This window comes from Zosterops lateralis, assembly GCF_965231275.1.
Source record: "Zosterops lateralis genome assembly, chromosome: 13".
In the NCBI taxonomy this organism is placed as follows: Eukaryota; Metazoa; Chordata; class Aves; order Passeriformes; family Zosteropidae; genus Zosterops; species Zosterops lateralis.
Window position 1 is genome coordinate 6410854 of NC_139773.1, and position 9601 is coordinate 6420454.

General features: G+C 43.3%; 1 protein-coding gene and 1 long non-coding RNA gene across 3 annotated transcripts in view; both read right to left on the bottom strand.

Moving 5' to 3' along the window:
- RNF111 (ring finger protein 111) overlaps positions 1 to 608 on the bottom strand; it is a 43914-nt gene extending 43306 nt beyond the window's left edge. For both annotated transcript variants that reach the window (XM_083871346.1, XM_083871345.1), the window contains exon 1: positions 534 to 608. The gene's annotated coding sequence lies outside the window, so the exon portion shown is untranslated. The remainder of the gene's footprint in view (positions 1 to 533) is intronic.
- A 2625-nt stretch (positions 609 to 3233) lies between these two features.
- LOC310914871 lies at positions 3234 to 9574 on the bottom strand. Its single transcript, XR_014591115.1, has 3 exons — positions 9057 to 9574; positions 8553 to 8644; positions 3234 to 3314 (listed from the first exon to the last, which is right to left on the bottom strand). It is a non-coding gene; the product is annotated as an uncharacterized lncRNA (long non-coding RNA).
- Between the last annotated feature and the right edge of the window lie 27 nt (positions 9575 to 9601).

Consider the following 9601-nt stretch of genomic DNA (forward strand, 5'->3'; position numbering starts at 1 on the left):
CAAAGAACATGAAAATTCCATGAGTGCACGCTCAGCCCTAATCACAGAAACACAGACACCTAAAAAGTACATACCCTCAACACCTGCCCATTGCAACAGTGACAAGCCCACGTACCCCTGAAGATCCCGGCCTACATCGCTGAATGAACGCTACTTCCTTGTTTATGAGACAAAAAACACCTGAAAATGGTGATTTTTTTTTTAACCTGGGTTAAGAGAACGCTAACTTCGCAAACAAAACAAATGACGTCATAACAAGCCCTATTACGCACAGAAATAGAAACTCATTTCCCTAAGGGGAAAATTTGTGACAAATTTGTGACAAAACCCCGGAGAGTGCCGCGGCTGCCCGCAGCGAAGACACCGCTTTGTGCGTCAACGAGGCGCTGAATAAAAAAGGAAAAATACATTCTGCGTGAAGTTCCCACCCGCCGCACAGCCCCGCCGGTCACGGCTGCCGTCAGGGCGGGGGAAGCGGGGCAGCCCCGGCCCGGCCCGGCCCGGCCCCACCCGGGTCCCGCCGCCCCCCGTACCTGAGACTGCGAGGCCGCGGGGGAAGGGGCGGGTGCCGCCGGCGCCCTGCGCAGGGCCGAGGGGTAGAAGCGGCCCCGGTGGGCGCCGCAGTGACCCCGCGGCGCTGCCCGGCGCGGCTGGAGAGGCCGCGGCGTCCTCAGGGTGCCGGTACGGGCGCTGCCCCCGGTGCGGTCCCGGAGCGGCCGCTGCGCCGGGCGGGCCCCGCTCTGTTGTGGCGCAGCCCCCGCCGCTCCCTGCCCAGCGCAGCGCGACACTCGGCGCTGCTTTACAGCCGCCCGCAAAGCGCACCGCGCCGGCGCGCGCCCCGCCCCCCGCCGCGCCCCCTGCCGGGCGGAGCCGCCACTGCGCGGGGTCCTGGGGACGGGACGGGTCAGGGCGGGGGCCTGAGGGGACGGGACCGGGTCAGGGCGGGGGCCTGAGGGGACGGGATGGGGTCAGGGCGGGGTCCTCAGGGTTGGGACCGGGTCAGGGCGGGCTCCGGAGGGGACCAGACGGGTCGGGACGGGTTAGGGCGGGCTGCTGAGGGGACAGGACGGGGTCAGGGCAGGGGTCTGAGGGGACCGGAGGAGTCGGGACGGGGTCAGAACGGGCTCCTGTGGGGACCAGACGGGTCAGGAAGGGCTCATGGGCGGGCGGCACGGCCCTGGCTGCCGTCGCTGCTGCTGCATTTACGCGGTTGTGTGTAAATGCCTAAAGCGGGGACGTCGGAGCTCGGAGCAGGCTCTGCTCGGTGGAGCGGAGTGATGGGACACAAGGCAACGGGCAGATGCACAGAAAGTTCCACCCGACCTGAGGAAGAACTTCACTGTGCAGTGAGCGAGCACTGGCTGGAACAGGCTGCCCGGGTTTCTGAGAATGGACGCGGTCCTGTGCCGTGTCCTGTGGGATGAGCCGGCTTGAGCAGGGAGGTCAGATCACTGTGGTGCCCTCCAACCTGACCCTTTCTGTGATGTCCCCTTCTAGGACTTGTCTAAAACATCCATTTTCTGCCCAGCGCTGTGTCTTCCCTTGACACCGCAGTGTCTCAGGGCTGCCTGTCCTGGGGCCACTGACAGGTGCAGCTGCGAAAGAAATGCCAACAAATCCCAACTCTCCATCCCAGCTCCTTAGAAATAGGAATTTATTTGCCTTTACTGCACAGTGCAGTCACTGACTGGGGGTGAGGTGAGTCTTCCCCCTTTACATTACCGATGTACACACAAACTGTAAGGACCCTGTCCCTTACAGTGGCTGTGTCTCACACAGACAGCACAGCAAACACCACAGCTTGGGGAAGGCTCTCACACAGCAGCAAACCTCAGTGTTTGCTGACTCTGCAACTGCCAAAGGCCAGGATATCTCTCTGCCAGAGATGACCTTTTGTCAATGTCAGGGTACACATTCCAGCTCTAGGTTAAAACACCGGATAGACAAGGGTCGTACACTGTCAGTGACCAACAGCTACATAAACCCGAGGCTTTGGAGCAGAAAGGTCTGGTCCACCAATAGCTGATCTTACAACACACTGCACTGCAGAGTCATCAGTACACAGCAGTTCCTACGTGTTTCAGAGGAGCTAAACAACCTGCATGCATCATTACAAAAGAAATGGTCACAGGGGAAAAATGTGTGTTGACACTATTAATTGCATGAGTTTCTGAATGGAACTTCCCTAAAGCTAAAGTGAATAAAACAACATGGAAGTTAGACTCTACTTCAGTATATGTCCAAAAGTGTACAAAATGCAAAAAGTGCTATAGCACATAAATGATATGGAAATAAAGACTTTTTTAGCTTTATGTGTGAAATGAGAACACAGGAAGAAGTGAGACCCACATGGGTGGGGAAAAAGAATCACAGGTTATTTCATGCAGTTCCATGAGGAAAGCAATAATTCATTTCAGTTTGCAATAAAGACAGTAACACAGGTTATCCAGCATTAACTTGCTACCTTTCTCTACATATTTCTTGTGGTGTTGGGTAGTTTTCTAAGTCATGTCACATCCAGCTAATTTCAGTAAACAAAGACACTGAGCCACAGACAAAATAACCAATGAAACTGGGGAGAATGAGAAGACAGCAACAGAGAGTGGGAAGGTCATATCATTCCATGGAGGTCACTAGTGGCTTGACTGTGTAAGCAATTTTAATATTTACCATTAAGCACTAAATCCAAAGCTGAAATACTTTACCTAAAAATCAGCCAGGGAAAAAACAATCAGGACAATATACGGGAAGAAGTGAATGACCCTGAGGACTAATAGAAGCAAAGAGAAAAAACATCAAATACAAAGAATGTGCACTTGAATGTTAACGACTAAAAGTTTTGGGTATTTGTCAGGTAAAAGGCAGTTGGATGTGAACTTCAATTACCAATGTAATTAAGTAAATGACCATCAGTCAACAACATGATGTAGACATGAAAAAGCAAACATGTCTGTATAGTAATTTAGTCTAAATAATTTTCAAAGTGCCATTGCAAAAATTATTCCTGATGTGGGCTTGCAACTACTTTATGCAGCTTTTTAAAAAATATGTATCCAAGGAAGATGAACTCTAATCTTAGTGGGACACTCAAGAAAACACAGTCTAGATAATATGAGAGGAAGCTAATAAAATTTGGCTGGATTACTTTAAGAAATGAGACAGAGGCGCAGTGTGAATAAGCTGAGCAGAGACTAATACCAATAAAAATCCACACCAACTAGTTACATTTTTAACTATTTATGTAATAACTGAACACTTGTGCCAAAGGAGACAGAAAGGCAGTTCTTGATAGAGAAAATGTACACAGTCACCAACTGTAAGAGATACAAAAGACAATTTCAAAAACAAAAACAGTGGCTAAGATTTTCAGTTCACAAATTAAAAAGCAAATGCAGTCGGTCTTGATTTTCTCCCAGTGCAAAGTCACAGCGGCCAAATGATCTGTAAATGTTCTAACTGTGTTCTGTAGACCTTTCTGTAACATAAAGGCAGAGTTTCTAGGATCTTTATTGGCTAAAATTTCCTAACAGCTAATTCAATATGGACCACTAGCTGACAAAAATCCAATAAGTTGTGGGCCAGCTGCCCTTAAACAAACTCTTGGTAAAAATCAGTTCGTCCATTATTGACTGGTTTGACCATTATTGACCTAATTTTTAAAGAAAAGTGATGTAGAAAATATTTCAGTGTCCAGAATTATTCACTATTTAAATAAAACCAACCTTCTATCTATGCCCTTTCATGTAAGTTATTTCTGCCATTATTTTAGTATGTTGCATAGACAGACAGTTGTCTTGAAGATAGATTATTGATTCCTTGGAACTAACCAAAACTTTCTCCTTCTCACCCTTCTTAGGTACAGAAAACCAAAAGATTAAATGGAATAATATTAAATCACTAATACAAATTTCAGAATGGCTTTCAGGCTGTGGTGTCATCCGTTCACACTGAACTCTTCAACTTCTTCTAACTACAGCTGAACAAAACCATTTATATGCACACCCCAGGGCCTGGCAGAACTAAAGACATGGAGAAAAAACGATCTTACCCAAGATCAAAACACACCAGCCAGCAGGAGATTGCACTTTACATTTTTGGCAAAAAGACAAAAAAATGTAACCCTCTTAGCCTGAGGTACCTTCAGCAGCTTGGCTTCCTGGCCGGACACAGCTCTGTGCAGGGCTGCTGGAGCCGTTTGCTGGCTCAGAATGAAAGCAAGGCTCAGCTTTTTCCAGAGGTGAGCACCAGCTTCTGGAACACAGGGCCACAGCCCCAGCGGGCTCGGGGCCAAGGGCCGGCCTGCACTCTCTGCTCTGAGCCCTGCCGGCTGCAGCCTGCGGGTGGCCAGGACAGGATGGAAGGGCCCAGCCCTAAAACTCTCTCCCTAGGGAGGAGTGTGGGTCTGTCACACACACTGCTCGGGGGAGCTGCCACCTGCAGCCAGGGGATTCATCAGCCCATCCTCCACATTCACATCAGGTGTGCTTGTGGAGATTTAACACGGACCACACATGAACGTGTATTTAAATGTTTGTATGAGCTAAATCAACTTACTAGTAATATTAATAAAATGTAAAGCCCCTTGTAATATGTTGTGAAGATGATACAGAAAACGAGATAATACAGAAACATTTCTGTGTTAGATCACAAAAACTTTGGGATTGATACTTGGATGATAAACAGTCACAGCTCCAGTCAGCCCAGATGAAGATCTTACCAGTGAAAATGGGAGAAATAGGGAAGAGATAAAAAATCCTAAAGATTTCTATTATGAAAAATTGCTACTAGGAAACAAGAAAAGAGTGATCATTTGCAGAAACAAAAATAAAATTTGATGGTTGTCTGTGCTATACATTTTCTGATGGAAGTTTTTGAATGTGATTGATCAAAGAGTTTTCAAAATAACATGCACCACTCAAGTAATTTATATTATTAAGATATACAGAAAAAACCAAATACCCTGCATTACAGTCTAATGTTGATATAGAAATGATCCACCAGTCACTCGTTTGATTTCATGTTGTACAGCCTGATAAGGCTCTGTAAGGTTAGAAACAGCACTTTCACAACACATGACTTCAGAAATCATGCAAATCCCCACTAAGGTCCCACAGTATCTTTCTGAGATTATCTGACAGCTTAAGTATTTAAGTTGCCATATAATTAAGAAGGTGTGGTGTATATAATTACTTGGAAATAGCTAGTTTGTTGACAGCATTTTTAATAGTTCTTTTTCTTATTCAAAAACAAATATGTCACCAAGCTCTTAGCAGAAAGATCATGAGATATTCCTATTTATTCTTTCAGTGTTTGTACAATAATGGGGCCAAATATATTTTTGTGCTTTAATGATGAACCAGTGGCTATTTTTAGAGCAGTAAGGTTTAAAACAAACAAAAGCATCCTGCATTTAATGATCTGACTTTACACTAAGAAATTCAATAGCCATTTCCTAGCATGTACCTATAGTTTCAGTGGTAAAATACAGGATAATATTTGCGTTTGATTTACAATTGGATTTATCTTCTTTTCCTTGCTGTTCTCTAGAAGAATTATAACAAGAGCAATTGAGAGATCAGAAATTCATTCCTACAACCTCCTCTGATTGTTCATCATGCAGTACATCAATAATACATCAAAAAGAAAACTATACACTCAGAGTCGAAAAAGCTATTTTTTATAGCAGTGATACATATTAAATTATCCGTGATTTTTTAATCTAAAGTGTATCTATTGTCAGTCATTTACTGAAATGTCTCAAAAGTGCAGTTAAAAATTGTAGCAACCAGGCAACCTCACATGAGAACTGGGGCAAGACTCAGTGTCTTTCAAAATAAAAAGGATTCTTCCTGTTAATTCAGCATCAGCCCAGCCTCACTCTTTTCAAAACAGTTAGACTGAAAAAGGAACTGAGTCACTGCATCACAAATTCCTGTAATAACCAGCTTTCATGTAGTCAGTCCCCAAAGTAGATCCAAAAATCTGTACTAGAAACTTGGATTTTGGAAGCAAACAAAAAAAGTTTGTTAAAGTTGTTATTAAGTAAAGTTAAGAGTGAAAACACAGACTGTAAAAGTCAATTTTTAAAGAAACAATATGTTAAGCAGAGAAGTACATACATCTTTGTAATAAAAAAGAGAAACGTGTTTCAAGTGAGACAGAGTTCTGTTTAACTGTAGAGACTGTATTTGGAGGTGACCTTCCAGCACCCCAAACCCCTCCCCTTTTCCTGAAGCAACATCTCTTTTTTTAGAAGGGGATATGGACAAATGGGTGGGGGTGTGAAGAGAAGGAAACTGGAACAGCCTGTTGATTCTAGTTGAATGCTCTAGCCAGGTTTCTTTACAAAAAAGAGGCAAGAACTACTTGTCTATGTTTAAAAACACTGAATAGCCCTTTATTTATATAGAGCCCAGACACACTAAAACTGCAGTTTTAATTAACTCAAGAATTCAGGTACCAACTGCATGAAGCCATTAAAGAGATGAGAAAAGTGGTGTTTGCTCCTGCATTGTGCTTCCGTGTCAGGTTGGGAACAGACTGGGCAGTGGAGCTGGAACTGGGATAATCTACACAGAAAAACCCCACAAGGGTATAAAGGCCAGGGGGAAATGTGACAAATCTAAGGACATTCACCCCTCCCAGTTCTCTCACAAAGTAGACAAAAAACAATTTACAGGAGCACAGGGCTGTACTTGTGTAAATCTAATATCTGAGCCAAACATTTCTCCTCTTTCTTAATCAAACCCTTCCACAAATTTCAGAACCTAACCTAGAAAGCAACATTTATTTTGAAAACTAGCAGATGTTTCAAGAAACTAGTAAAGGACTGAGTGTTTTTCTTTAGGAAAAAAAACCAAACAACACAACAATCAAACACACAGGAAATTAGAATTCAGTCAACTTGATTAAAATTCCTGGATAAATTAAAAAATATTTGTAGACACCTGAAAAATAACAAAATTATAAATAACAACCAATATATTTTGTTCATGACAGTCTATCAAACCAGCCTAGTTTTTTATGTCTGGTTCTACAGACATAAATAAATTGAGGATCTTCACTTCAGCAAGGCTTCCCTGTTTCACTGACATTTTCATAAGAAAGATATGGAAATTTGATCTGAAAATCCACCAGTTTGATGCAAAACTGGTTGTGCTTCAAGGATCGCTATTAACAGTTTAATATCAAAATGCACAAATACTAAATTTACATCAAACAAAATTTCTTGTACACTTCTATATAGTAATCTCTGTGCAAAAAGGCTTAGAGACCACACTTATAAACCTGGAGCTGACACCTGGCTGGGAGGTGCTGCAGAGAGGAGAAACGAGTAGTTTGAAGTCATTGCAACAGGGGGATGATGATTCTACAAACACAACTGCAAAGTTCTTCACTTAGCAAGAAATCACCTGCACAGAGAAGAGTAATTGTAATAAACTTGCAGAAAAGAAGCCAGTAGGCAGAGTGGATCACAAGCAGAACACATCAAGTTCATGAGGCTGGAAAAGGCATCCACTCTGCTGAGATGCATAATCAGAGTAGCAGCTGCCAGCAAGGTAACTTTGGGAAGACTGGGTGGGAGCTAGAGGGGTACAATAACAAAAAGTCGCGTGTTTCAGAACTGATTAAAAGAAATAATCCCTGCTTTTAATATAAAACCAACCCAAAAGAGAAAGACTGAACAAAAATATGGTAACAGTCTTAATTTGTGTGACAGGGTGCCACAAAAAGAAAGGGAACATTGTTCATATTCATTAGGAATAAATCAGCTAAACTGCAGCAAAAGGTATTTAATCTAGACATCCAAAAATGGAGAGTTAAGGGCTAGACTAGACTGCTTGAGGAATTGAGGAATGAGTGGAATCTGTTTTTAAGGCTTTAAGAACAGGTTATGCAAACATCCTTTGAGGTTGTTTTCATAATAGTTTATTGTGCATTGAGGCAGGAGGATGATTGAGAATCCAGGTAAGGTCCCTTCTGGCTCTTTTGGCTGCATTTTATTTGGGGAGGGGATGTGTTAAGTGTAAAGCTTTAACATGACCTCAACCAACAAGCACTGAGGTTCAGGTATGTCAAGAAATCCCTTACAACCAGTGCAAGTTATTTGTTATCCCTCTCATCTTCTTTCCAGAAATGAGACACACTAAACTTGCCTTCACTAATACTGGAACCCACACAGGGGGTTTTAGGTGCATTTGCACAACAGTTTACCAGAGTAAACCTGACAGTCCTGATTAAAATTTTGCTGCACTGCTGAATTCAAGGTTATGTGAAAATAAAATAGGTCTTTTTCCATACACTCACAAAAATGTTTCTGTAGTCTAAAGTTAAGCCAGCGTTCATCTATTAACCTCAAAGTCAATCCTATTATGTTTGATGTTAATACAAATGTTGTCACAAAAGACAGTGTAATCAAAAATATATATTCTCATTTAAGATTGTTCTTTTTACAAAAATCTTGGTATCAACTGCAATAGCAGCATACCATAGCTAGACATGCCTGCAGTTACCAGTCCAAAGTGTACTTTAAGACTTCTGTGCATGTCTACCTTTTAAATACATAGATTTTAGCCTTTGTCAACTGATAACGCCTTATTCAAAGTATTACTTCAGGTGATTTTGAAATGCACATCCAAGTGCACTTTGAAAAGAAAAAGAGAGAATGGTGTAACAAATCCCTTAGGATTCAGAACTTAATTTGCACAAAAGGTTGTTTAACAAAGATTTGTTAAATAAAACAAACATTCATTTTTAATTTTTTATCTATATGTAATTTCTGAACTAAAGAAACAGAAGAAGAGGACTGTTGTGACTTCAATTTATAGGTACTTAAATTCTGTCTCATTTGAAGATTTAGTAGAAGCTTAAAATCTGTTGTTAACAAAATAATTTCAAGCATTCCCTACAGAAAATGAATGAAATGGAACTAAGAGGTAACATCTTCCATTACCTGGTACAAATACAGCCTAATAAATCAAAAGAAGAGGTACTTTGGTAAAAATTTAAAACATTAGTATTGTGCTTCTGGAATACTTCCAGTAACAAACAGTTACACAAACAGATGAACTGTTCATTCCCTAAAGTCAGACAAGTCAGTGGTCAGAACGCACAGGGAGCACAGAAGTGGTGAGGCTGGAAAACACCCGTGAGCTGATCGAGTCCAGCCTGTGGCAGAGAGCAACAAACAACGTCAGCTGGACACGGCACCAAGTGCCTCCTCCGGTCTTTCCTTAAACACCTTCAAGGACAGTGACTTCACCACCGCCCTGGCCAGACGGTTCCGATTCTAATCACATTTTCTGCGAAAAAAAAAAAAAAAATCTTCCTAATGTCCAACCCAAACCTCCCCAGGTGCAGCTTGAGGCCGTGTCCTCCCGTCCTGTCGCTGTTCCTGGAGAGGAGACCGACCCGCACCCACCACCTCCTGTCAGGGAACTGTGGGCAGTGATAAGGTCACTCTGAGCCTCCCGTTCTCCGGGCTGAGCACCCCAGGCGCTCCTGTCAGGACAGGGTCCCCCGCCCGTTCCCCAGCCCCGCGCCCTCCCCATCCCCGGCTCTGTCCCCATCCCCGGCTCTCTCCCCATCCCCGGCTCTGTCC